We start from the raw sequence: 12,976 nt of genomic DNA, 5'->3' as shown, positions 1-12,976 counted from the left end.
AAAGAAGACTAGATTTTCTATATTATTATTTATTCAACAAACTAACATGGAAAGGTAACAGTTTAAGTTTGCTGAGGAATCAGTTAACACTAATGATGGACTAAAACTGAGGATTATAAAACCTACAAAACTAGTAAACTATAGGAAAAGTTGTTCTACTTGTCAGATACACACTTAATTGAGGAAGAGTTATTTAAAAGAGATCAAGACCCTGTTTGGCTCAGGCTGTAATGTTTTGCTTTTGTTCTCTTTTCGGAATCTTCTATATTTGGATTCAGAAGCGGGTGATATGCTTAAAAAAGCTGCCAAAATTGATGTGTTTCTTCTTGGTTGTCTCTGTCTTTGAACACACAACAATCTCTTGGCAGTGGCGGCTTACTGGAGAGGAGTAATTGTGTTTTTTTGCAAAAGCAAAATTGTTCAACAGTTTGGAAGGACATCCTAAATATTTAAAACGTCACTCCAGCCGCTAAACTAAATGTTCATTTTGTCTAAATCCTAATATCCAACTAGCAACCTTCAGTGGCCTCATGTATGAAAGAGTGTGCAGCTGGAATCGAACCCACAACCTTCTGATTGCAAGACAACTACTCTCCCTACTGAGTGAGAGCGAAAGTGTATGCTCCCATGTATGCAGCATGCGTAATACTCCTGACCTCGCTGTGTATTTTCTATATTTCTGTTTCGTAAAACCATCTAAAAGCAAGTATCTAAATGCAATATGGTCAAAAAATACAGCTGAGTTGTAAATTCATGAAAAACTGCTTTAAATCCACTTAATAGTGGTGGAATTTGTATTCCTTTGCTGCATTAGAAAAAAAGAAACTGCAATATCAATAAATACCATATTTTGTGATTGTGAAAGACCTTATCCTTCTTTTTTTGCATTGAATCTTCACAGTTTGCCTGTAAGCTGTAAGCCTGAAACCAGTTTTTCTGTGACGTGTTGATACCGCTGCCTATCCAGCTCCAGTTTATTGGTTGCTTTTCTAAATACATATTAAATTATGCTGGAGGGAAGAGTAACTGCTTTCATGTGAAATGCGTCATGCAGTCATTTCAGGAAATTGTCAGTTGATAATAGGCAGGAAAATGTGGATTTATAAAATGTGTGCTGGAAATGTTGTATATAAATATAATAAACTCACCAAATAATTTTCAATTCAGTTTATTTATATAGCGCCAATTCACAACACATGTTGTCTCAAGGCACTTCACAACAGTCAGGTACATACATTCCAATTAATCCTAACCATTGAACAGTGCAGTCAGAGTTAGTTATTTATTCAAATTGGATAAAATGTTTTTCTGTCTAAGGAAACCCAGCAGATTGCATCGAGTCAGAGACTTGTAGCATTCCCTCTTCCTGGATGAGCATGTAGAGACAGTGGACAGTCCCTGGCGTTGACGTTGCAGCAATCCCTCATACTGAGCATGCATGTAGCGACAGTGGAGAGGAAAAACTCCCTTTTAACAGGAAGAAACCTCCAGCAGAACCAGGCTCAGTATCAGCGGCCATCTGCCACGACCGACTGGGGGTTTGAGAGAACAGAGCAGAGACACAAAGAGAACAAAGAAGCACTGATCCAGGAGTCCTTTCTATGGGAAGGAAAAGTAAATGTTGATGGATGTAACTCCTTTAGTCGTTTCACCTAGAAAGAAAGAACAGATAAACTCTGAGCCAGTTTTCAAGGTTAGTCTGAAAGAGAGCACTTTGAGTTTGTTACAGTTAAGCTCAGTCAATCGCCATGTCTAGGAGAGAGAAAGAGTTAAACACTAAAAGACAGGGCCATGCGGATCATTGGTAGAGGGTGAGCATTAAGTTGTTGCCAGCAGAAGCTCGGACGATTCCCCTCTCCAGAAAGGTGTCACAGGTAGACACAGAGTCAGGCCAGGTGTAGCTTCTAGGAAGAGAAAAGAGGGAGAACAAAGTTAAAAGCCGAAATAACAGCAAATAATGCAGAATTAGAGAGCTGTGTGAGAATGTAGCGAAGAAGGTAAAAATGGTCATTATGTCCTCCAGCAGCCTAAGCCTATAGCAGCATAACTACAGAGATAGCTCAGGATAACCTAAGCCACTCTAACTATAACCTTTATCAAAAAGGAAAGCTTTAAGCCTAGCCTTAAAAATAGACAGGGTGTCTGCCTCACGGACTAAAGCTGGGAGCTGGTTCCACAGGAGAGGAGCCTGATAACTAAAGGATCTGCCTCCCATTGTACTTCTAGAGACTCTAGGAACCACCAGTAAACCTGCAGTCTGAGAACGAAGTGCTCTGTTAGGAACATATGGAACAATCAGATCTCTGATGTATGATGGAGCTAAATCATTAAGGGCTTTATATGTGAGGAGGAGAATTTTAAATTCTATTCTGGATTTAACAGGGAGCCAATGAAGGGAAGCTAAAGTGGGGGAAATATGATCTCTCTTTTTAATTTTCATTTGAACTCTTGCTGCAGCATTTTAGTGTGGGAGGTTTCATGGCTAAATTGGACCAGCCTGGTAGCCAGTCTTCATTGATTGCACATTGCACCAGTAAGAGCAGAGTGTGAAGGTTCAATTAGCAGGGTAAGAGCACAGTTTTGCTCAAAATATTGAAATGCACACAACATTATGGGTGACATACCAGAGTTCAAAAGAGGACAAATTGTTGGTGCACATCTTGCTGGCGCATCTGTGACCAAGACAGCAAGTCAAGAAAGTGAAGTTGAACTTCTCCCATGGCCTGCACAGTCACCAGATCTAAATATTATTGAGCCACTTTGGGGTGTTTTGGAGGAGCGAGTCAGGAAACGTTTTCCTCCACCAGTATCACGTAGTGACCTGGCCACTATCCTGCAAGAAGAATGGCTTAAAATGTCTCTGACCACTGTGCAGGACTTGTATATGTCATTCCCAAGGCGAATTGACGCCATGTTGGCCGCAAAAGGAGGCCCTACACCTTACTAATAAATTATTGTGGTCTAAAACCAGGTGTTTCAGTTTCAATGTCCAACCCCTGTAACTGCATTTTGTGGACATCCTGATAGTAACGATTTACAATAGTCCAGCCTTGAAGTAACAAATGCATGGACTAGTTTTTCAGCGTCACTCCTGGACAGGATATTGCTAATTTTGGCAATGTTCCGGAGATGAAAGAAGGAAATCCTTGAAACCTGTTTAATACGGGTTTTAAATGACATGTCCTGGTCAAAAATAACACCAAGGTTTTTTATTTTATTATCAGAGGTCAATTTAATCCATCCAGGTTAAGTGATTGACTAAGCAGTTTCTTTTTTAAAGACTCCGGTGCAAAGACGACAACTTCTGTCTTGTCTGAATTTAGAAGCAGAAAATTGAAAGTCATCCAAGTTTTTATGTCTTCAAGACATGCTTGTGGTCTGTCTAACTGGTTGGGCTCATCAGGATTTATGGATAAGTAAAGCTGAGTGTCATCAGCGTAACAGTGAAAATTTATTCTATGCTGCCTGATAATTTGACCTATTGGAAGCCTATATACAGTACAGACCAAACATTTGGACACACCTTCTCATTCAAAGAGTTTCCTTTATTTTTTGACTATGAATATTGTAGCTTCACACTGAAGGCATCAAAACTATGAATTAACAAATGTGGAATTATATACTGAACAAAAAAGTGTGAAACAACTGAAAATATGTCTTTGATTACTGCTCCGCACACTCTTGGCATTCTGTTGATGAGCTTCAAGAGGTAGTCACCTGAAATGGTTTTCCAACAGTCTTGAAGGAGTTCCCAGAGATGCTTAGCACTTGTTGGCCCTTTTGCCTTCACTCTGCGGTCCAGCTCACCCCAAACCGTCTCGATTGGGTTCAGGTCCAGAGATTGTGGAGGCCAGGTCATCTGGCGTAGCACCCCATCACTCTCCTTCTTGGTCAAATAGCCCTTACACAGCCTGGAGGTGTGTTTGGGGTCATTGTCCTGTTGAAAAATAAATGATGGTCCAACTAAACGCAAACCGGATGGAATAGCATGCCGCTGCAAGATGCTGTGGTAGCCATCCTGGTTCAGTATGCCTTCAATTTTGAATAAATCTCCAACAGTGTCACCAGCAAAGCACACCGACACCATCACACCTCCTCCTCCATGCTTCATGGTGGGAACCAGGCATGTAGAGTCCATCCCTTCACCTCTTCTGCGCCGCACAAAGACTCGGTGGTTGGAACCAAAGATCTCAAACTTGGACTCATCAGACCAAAGCACAGATTTCCACTGGTCTAATGTCCATTCCTTGTGTTCTTTAGCCCAAACAAGTCTCTTCTGCTTGTTGCCTGTCCTCAGCAGTGGTTTCCTAGCAGCTATTTTACCATGAAGGCCTGATTCACACAGTCTCCTCTTAACAGTTGTTCTAGAGATGTGTCTGCTGCTAGAACTCTGTGTGGCATTGACCTGTTCTCTAATCTGAGCTGCTGTTAACCTGCGATTTCTGAGGCTGGTGACTCAGGTGAACTTATCGTCCGCAGCAGAGGTGACTCTTGGTCTTCCTTTCTTGGGGCGGTCCTCATGTGAGCCAGTTTCTTTGTAGCGCTTGATGGTTTTTGCGACTGCACTTGGGGACACTTTCAAAGTTTTCCCAATTGTTCGGACTGACTGACCTTTATTTCTTAAAGTAATGATGGCCACTCGTTTTTCTTTACTTAGCTGCTTTTTTCTTGCCATAATACAAATTCTAACAGTCTATTCAGTAGGACTATCAGCTGTGTACTGTATCCACCTCCTGCACAATAGAGGCTGACATTTTTTCGGGAGTCCCACGGGTCATGGGATTCCCATGGGAATCCCGCGGGACGGGAGCCAGCATCAGTAAAGATCACGTGATTGGGACGGTACAGGATAAAAAATGAACGGAATCAGACAGGAGCGGGAGCTAACCAATAGGAGGGAAAATAAACTAGGATCAATTGTCCTTGGAAATGTAAAACTGGGACTTTGTTATAAACTTTAAGGAAAAAAACTTGGATCGACACCGCCATTTTGTAGTTTTTTTCCAAGAAGCCTATACTATAATGCGAGTCAAACGAACTAGACGACCCATAAGCCAACAGTGCTTCTGCTCGATGTTTTCCACCTGCGTTCAGAATGGAGGGAGCAAACGCAGGTGGAGAACTGGACGTGGTAAAATTGGATTTGCAATGTAAAGTCAGAAGTAAGGACTTATCTATTAAACTCATAGAGCTGACAGAAAAGTCGCAAATAATACCGAACTTCAGGAGAGTTGAATGTAGCGCTGTTAAATGTATTTAGTCTGCTGCTTGTAAAATGTATTTAGTAGTAATCAAGTACACCTGTGATTAAGGCACACTTGTAAGGCAAATTCTGGATTAAATCAGCCCTGCATCTCTTTATTCATCAAACCAAAAGTACCCTCATGTGTCAAGTCTCATCTGACCAACAAAATTGCTGCATGTGCAGCCAAGATTTAAGAGCCTTTGCCACAGTAGAGGGGAAAGGTACGGAACCCGCGAGGGGACATGGGGGAATTTTTATTTTTTTTTGCGTCCCCACGCAATACTTTTGCGTTCGGCATTTTGGAACAGCAGCACAGATGACAAACTGCTTATAAAACAAACAGCACTGATATGGCATTGATATGGTTTATTTGTCATATGCAGGTTAACACGCAGTCAACAATGCGATGAAATGCTTAGGATAAGAAGAACCATTCAAATCACGATAAAAACAAAAACACTAATGGCGTACAAAAAAAAGTACACATCAGCAGCAGCAATAAGGAAAATAAAGTGTCACAGATGTGGTTTCATGCAGTATTATGGTCCAGAGTTCAGTAGTTTGACAGCTTGTGGATAAAAACTGTCTTTTAGTCTGATTGAAGATCATTTTATTTAAGGCTGATTTCAAAATAAAACTCAATAAATCTTAAAACGGGTGTAGTGTTTGTTTCATTTTTGCACTTATCTGGTTTGGAAACTATCCTACAAAGTATTGCGAGATAACGCAAAGATTATTGCGTGAGAACGCAAAAAGTATTGTGAGCGAACGCAAAAGTATTGCGTGGGGATGCAAAAGATAAAAAATTCCCCCATGTCCCCTCGCGGACTCTTTAGAAAGCTTAATCAAGGGAAGATATTAAATAAATATGTTGTGAAATAGAAAAAAATTTAATGTACCATTAAATGTACAATTTATTTAATACATCATTAAATATTAAGTGTACCACTAGTTACGTCATGTCGTATTTAAAATTATACTTAATTATTCAGTGGCACATTTAATTGCATTATAGTCCATTTCATGATATAATGGTACATTTATTGTTTCTAATGATGTATTAAATAAATAAATGGTACCTTTAATTTAATGGCACATTTAATGTTACATTTCTTTCATGTTACATTTACTTCGCTTATGGGACATTCACAACATTTATTTATTTAATGATGATTTTATTGTATTAAATTTGTCCAGTTTGACCCTCCATTCTTGATGCCTGTATAGGAGGTCATGTCAGAATTTGAATCAGGGAATTGAAACTTGCAGGGAAGGGGTCCCTGAGGACCAGGGCTGTGAACCATTGAGGTACAGTTTCTAAATTGTGAAGGTAATGCCTTTTTGCACTTTTGTTCAGCAAGTACAGTTCTCTTACTAGGTGCAATTTTCTTTAATTTCAGCAATTTGAAACATAAAAGTGATGTCATTGTTCAAAGAAAACAATCACTTAATAAATGAGTAAAATACAACTATGTACATTTTGTTTATTCAGCTAAGATAGACATGGTCTGTTTCCTTGTTTGATATTTTATTATTTCTTCATTATTATTCTTTTTACTTTAACTGGCCTTTACTACAACTAAAAACAGGGACCTAACTGGTCCTTCAAACAAAGAAATTGCCAAAAGACTAAATGAAGAAAACAAAAATGGGAGAGTCACAGGAGTGGGAGTCGTTCTAAATGGGAGCGGGATGGGAGTGGGAGTCAATTTACCAGGAGTGGGATGGGACAGGATTTTTTTCGTTATGCTGGCCTGGGATTGGGATGGGACAAGACATTTTTCTGTGGGAGTGGGATGGGCCAGGAGAGAAAATCCACTCCCGTATCAACCTCTACTGCACAACACAACTGATGGTCCCAACCCCATTTGTAAGGCTTGAAATCCCACTTATTAAACCTGACAGGGCACACCTGTGAAATGAAAACCATTTCAGGTGACTACCTCTTGAAGCTCATCAACAGAATGCCAAGAGTGTGTGGAGCAGTAATCAAAGCAAAAGGTGGCTACTTTGAAGAACCTAGAATATAAGACATATTTTCAGTTGTTTCACACTGTGTTGTTCAGTATATAATTCCACATGTGTTAATTCATAGTTTTGATGCCTTCAGTGTGAAGCTACAATATTCATAGGCATGAGACCTGTTTGAAGAGAAGGTGTGTCCAAACCTTTGGTCTGTACTGTATAATAAAGAGAATTGGCCCAAGTACTGAACCTTGTGGTACTCCACAATTAACCATGGAGTTTAAAGATGATTTATCATTTACATGAACAAACTGGAATCTGTCAGACAAATAAGATTTAAACCAGCCTAGTGCTGTTCCCCTGATCCCTACAGCATATTCCAGCCATTCTAAGAGAATATTGTGATCGACTCTATCAAATGCAGCCCTGAGATCTAACAGAACCAGTACAGACACAAGTCCATTATCTGAGGCCATAAGAATATAATTTGTGACTTTCAGCAGAGCTGTTTCAGTGCTATGATGAGCTCTGAAGCCTGACTGAAACTCTTCAAATAGGTCATTGCTGTGTAAATGCTCACATATTTGATTAGCAACTATTTTCTCAAGAATTTTAGATAAGAATGGAAGATTGAATATAGGTCTGTAATTTATTAAGTCATCTTGATCAAGTGAAGGTTTCTTAAGTAAAGGTTTAATTACAAGAGTCCTTAATGAGGACTAATATATCGAGGCACGTGACGTTGCCCGGTACAGCGAAGCCGGGGTCCCACCCTGGAGCCGGGCCTGGAGACTGCCGGAGAGCGCCTGGTGGCCGGGTTGCTCCTCGCGGGACCCGGCCGGGCCAAGCCCGAACGAGACACATGATGTCATCCCCCAGTGGGCCCACCACCTGCAGGGGGAACCGTGAGGGACCGGTGCAAAGAGGATTGGGTGGCGGACGAAGGTGGAGACCTCGGCGCCCCGATCCCCGAATGCTTCGACTGGCTCTAGGGACGTGGAATGTCACCTCGCTGGGGGGGAAGGAGCCTGAGCTTGTGCGGGAGGTCGAGAGATATCGACTAGAAATAGTCGGGCTCACCTCCACGCACAGCGTGGGATCTGGAACCCATCTCCTTGAGAGGGGCTGGACTCTCTTCTACTCTGGAGTGGCCCACGGGGAGAGGCAGCGGGCTGGTGTGGGTGTGCTTGTTGCCACCCAGCTCAGACGTCTCGTGTTGGGGTTTACCCAAGTGGATGAGATGTTCTTATCCCTGCGCCTTCGGGTTGGGGATAGGTCTCCGACTGTCGTTTTGGCCTACGGGCCGAGCAGTAGTGCGGAGTATTCGGGGGTGCTGGATAATGCCCCTCCCGGGGACTCCATTATTCTACTGGGGGACTTCAATGCCCACGTGGGAAACGACAGTGACACCTGGAGAGGCGTGATCGGGAGGAATGGCCTCCCCGATCTGAATCCGAGTGGTGTTTTGTTATTGGACTTCTGTGCTAGTCATGGACTGTCAATAATGAACACCATGTTCAAACATAAGGGTGTCCAGGACACCCTAGGCAGAAGGTCAATGATCGACTTTGTTGTCGTATCATCAGACCTTCTGCTGCATGTTTTGGACACTCGGGTGAAGAGAGGGGCTGAGCTGTCCACTGATCACCACCCGGTGGTGAGTTGGATCCGCTGGATGAGGAGAAAGCTGGACAGACTTGGCAGGCCCAAGCGCATAGTAAAGGTCTGCTGGGAATGCCTGGTGGAGCCTTCGGCCAGGGATGTATTCAACTCCCACCTCCGGGAGAGCTTTGACCAGATTCCGGGGGATGTTGGAGACATAGAGTCCGAGTGGACCATGTTCTCGGTATTTATTGTCGATGCTGCTGCCCGTAGCTGCGGCCGTAAGGTCTGCGGTGCCTGTCGCGGCGGCAATCCCTGAACCCAGTGGTGGACACCGGCAGTAAGGGATGCTGTCAAGCTGAAGAAGGAGTCCTATCGGCTGTGGTTGGCTTGTGGGACTCCTGAGGCGGCTGACGGGTACCGTGAGGCCAAGCGTGCTGCGGCCCGGGCTGTGGCAGAGGCAAAAACCCGGGCCTGGGAGGAGTTCGGTGAGGCCATGGAGAAGGACTACCAGTTGGCCTCGAAGCGATTCTGGCAAACCGTCCGGCGCCTCGGGAGGGGGAAGCAGTGCTTCGCCAACACTGTTTATATTGGGGGTGGGAGGCTGCTGACCTCGACTGAGGACATTATCGGGTGGTGGAAGGAGTACTTCGAGGAGCTCCTCAATCCTGCCATCAACCATTCCCTGGTGGAAACAGAGGCTGGGGACTCGGGGCTGGACTCTTTCATCACCCAGGCTGAAGTCACAGAGGTGGTTAAAAAGCTCCGCGGTGGCAGGGCTTCGGGGGTGGATGAGATCTGCCCTGAGTACCTCAAGTCTCTGGATGTTGTGGGGCTGTCATGGTTGACAGGCCTCTTCAACATTGCATGGCGGTCAGGGACAGTGCCTCTGGACTGGCAGACTGGGGGGGACCCGAGGGTGTGTTCCAACTACAGGGGGATTGCAACCAGGGAGGCTGAGGAGTGCGCCAGGGTATTGGAGAGGAGAGTCCGGCTGATAGTCGAACCTCGGCTTCAGGAGGAGCAGTATGGTTTTCGTTCCGGCCGTGGAACACTGGACCAGCTCTATACCCTCTACAGGGTACTCGAGGGTTCATGGGAGTTTGCCCAACCGGTTCACCGGTTTTGTGGATCTGGAGAATGCATTCGACTGTGTCCCACGTGATGCCCTGTGGGGGGTGCTCCAGGAGTAAGGAATCCCTGTACGAGCAGAGCAGGAGTTTGGTCCGCATTGCCGGCACTAAGTCGGACCTGTTCCCAGTGCATGTTGGACTACGGCAGGGCTGCCTTTTGTCACAGGTCCTGTTAATAACTTTTATGGACAGGATTTCTAGATGCAGCCAAGGGCCAGAGGGGGTCTGGTTTGGGGACCAGTGGATTTCGTCTCTTCTTTTTGCAGATGGCATGGTCCTGCTGGCCCTCTCTAGCCACGACCTACAGCGTGCGCTGTGGCGGTTCGCAGCCGAGTGTGAAGCGGCTGGGATGAAGATTAGCTCCTCCAAGTCAGAGGCCATGGTACTCGACCGGAAAGGGTAGCTTGTCCTCTTCAGGTTGGAGGGGAGTTCCTGCCTCAAGTGGAGGAGTTCAAGTATCATGGGGTCTTATTCACGAGTGAGGTGAAGAATGGAGCGAGAGATAGACAGACGGATCGGTGCAGCTGCGCAGTAATGGGGGCACTGTGCCGGTCCGTTGTGGTGAAGAGAGAACTGAGGCGAAAAGCGAAGCTCTCGATTTACCGGTCGGTCTATGTTCCTGCCCTCACCTATGGCCATGAACTTTGGGTCATGACCGAAAGAACGAGATTCCGGATACAAGCGACTGAAATGAGCTTTCTCCGTAGGGTGGCCGGGCACTCCCTTAGAGATAGGGTGAGGCCATCTGGGAGGGGCTTGAAGTAGAGCCGCTGCTCCTCCACATCGAGAGGAGCCAGTTGAGGTGGCTCGGGCATCTATACCGGATGCCTCCTGGACGCCTTCCTCGGGAGGTGTTCCAGGCACGTCCCACCGGGAGGAGGCCCAGGGGACGGCCCAGGACACGCTGGAGGGACTATGTCTCTCGGCTGGCCTGGGAACGCCTTGGGCTCCCCCCGGAGGAGCTGGCGGAGGTGTCTGGGGAGAGGGACGTCTCTGCTGAGTCTGCTGCCCCCGCGACCCGGTCCCGGATAAGCGGAAGACGACGAGTACGAGGTTTAATTACAGCTACCTTAAAAGCCTGTGGTACATATCCATTTACTAAGGATAGGTTAATCATACCTAAAATGGGGCTGGTAATCAGAAGAAACACTTCCTTAAATAATTTGGTTGGGATTGGGTCTAACATAAAAGTTGAAGGTTTAGATGAAGCTAATATTTCTGATAACTCAGGGAGCTCCACAGGCTCAAAGCAGTCCAAACACAGATCAGGTTCTACAGTTACTTCCATTGTTGTCTCACTTGCTGAGGATGAAGTAATCATCTTTGGGAGTATGTCCAAGATTTTATTTTTAATAGAATCTATTTTATTTTGGAAGAATCCCATAAAGTCATGACTGCTGAGAGCTAAGGGAATGGATGGCTCAACAGAGCTATGACTCTGTGTAAGTTTAGCAACTGTACTAAAGAGAAACCTAGGATTATTCTTGTTCTCTTCACCTAGAATCCTCGAGGTGTGTAGAGCGCCATTTTCTCTCCAATTTTCTAACATTGTGCTTTAAAGTACACAGCTCTGATTTAAGCCATGGAGCCAGCCTCCTATGAATAATTACCTTCTTTTTCAAGGGGGGCTGCATTGTCTAATGATGAAGTAACACTGAACAAGAGAATCAATTTGTGAAGGGGCAGAAACAGAATTATTGCCCTTCACTGTGCTTTTCTGTGATAATGAGGAAATCAAAAGTGGAACAGATTATTTAAAGGTTGTTACAGCATTGTCTGATAATGAGCTACTATAATGAAATTTTCTTTCAGGTGTGGAGTACTCAGTTAAATTAAACTCAAAGGTTATTAAAAAATGGTCAGACAGGACAGGGTTATGAGAAAATATTATAGTCTTTACACTCAATGCCATATGTCAGCACAAAGTCCAGAGAATGAAGACAAAGGTGGGTAGGTTTGTTAATGTTTTGAGCAAAGCCAATTGAGTCTAAGAAAGCATTAAAGGCTATATTTAAGCTATCATTTCAGTGTCAACATGAATGTTAAAATCCCCCACTACAATAACTTTATCTGTATTTAACACTAAATCAGATAAAAGGTCTGAAAACTGATTGAGAGTAAGGGCCTGGTGGACGGTACAAAACAACAAACAGAAGTGGTTTTAGTGCTTTGCAATTTGGATGAGGAAAACTAAGGATTAAATATTCAAAAGAGTTGTAGCTATTGATTGGTCTGGGACTAGTCAATAAATCGGACTGAAAGATGGTTGCTACTCCTCCTCCTCGCCCAGTAATTCGAGGAATGTGAAAATTTAAATAATTTGTAGGAGTTGACTCATTTATAGTAACATAATCTTCTTGCTGCAGCCAGGTTTCTATGAGGCAAAATAAATCAATCTGATTGTCACAAATCAGTTCACTAACTAGCAAAGTCTTTGAAGAGAGAGATCTTATGTTCAGTAAGCCACATTTAATTGTTTTATTTTTCTTTTCGGTCTGAGTTGTGTTTATTTTTATTAGATTTTCCCGATTTCCTCGTTTTAGATTATTTTTTAATCTATTCAATTTTGGCCATGGGCGAGACACTGTCTTAATAGGGTAATGGCTGGGTAGCAGTATAGAAGCTGCAGAGAGGAGTGTTAAACTACGACCCTGCTTCCTGGTCTGAACCCTGGGTTGTCAGTCAGAGTTTTGGAGAACTAATAAATTCGGCCAGATTCCTAGAAAGAAGAGCTGCTCCATCCAAAGTGGGATGGATGCCGTCTCTCTGGATCAGACCAGGTTTTCCCCAAAATGTTCGCCAGTTATCAATGTAGCCCACATTGTTTTCTGGACACCACCTAGACAGCCAGGGGTTGAATGACAGCATGAGGCTAAACATGTTGTCACTGGTCAGATCGGCGAGGAGACCAGAGAAAATTATGGAGTCCGACATTGTTTTGGCAAACTTACACACCGAAGCAACACTAACTTTGGTGACCTCCGACTGACATAACCGGGTGTCATTACCGCCAGCGTGAATAACAATCTTA

General features: G+C 44.1%; 1 protein-coding gene across 1 annotated transcript in view; it reads left to right on the top strand.

The window, feature by feature from the left end:
- Nucleotides 1-12,976, top strand: part of LOC124864156 (tubulin-specific chaperone D-like) — a 38,081-nt gene that overhangs the window by 14,507 nt on the left and 10,598 nt on the right. The window lies entirely within an intron of this gene.

This window comes from Girardinichthys multiradiatus, chromosome Y (assembly GCF_021462225.1).
Source record: "Girardinichthys multiradiatus isolate DD_20200921_A chromosome Y, DD_fGirMul_XY1, whole genome shotgun sequence".
In the NCBI taxonomy this organism is placed as follows: Eukaryota; Metazoa; Chordata; class Actinopteri; order Cyprinodontiformes; family Goodeidae; genus Girardinichthys; species Girardinichthys multiradiatus.
The sequence above is the reverse complement of the archived record's forward strand: the minus strand, read 5'-3'. Positions and strand labels throughout refer to the sequence as shown.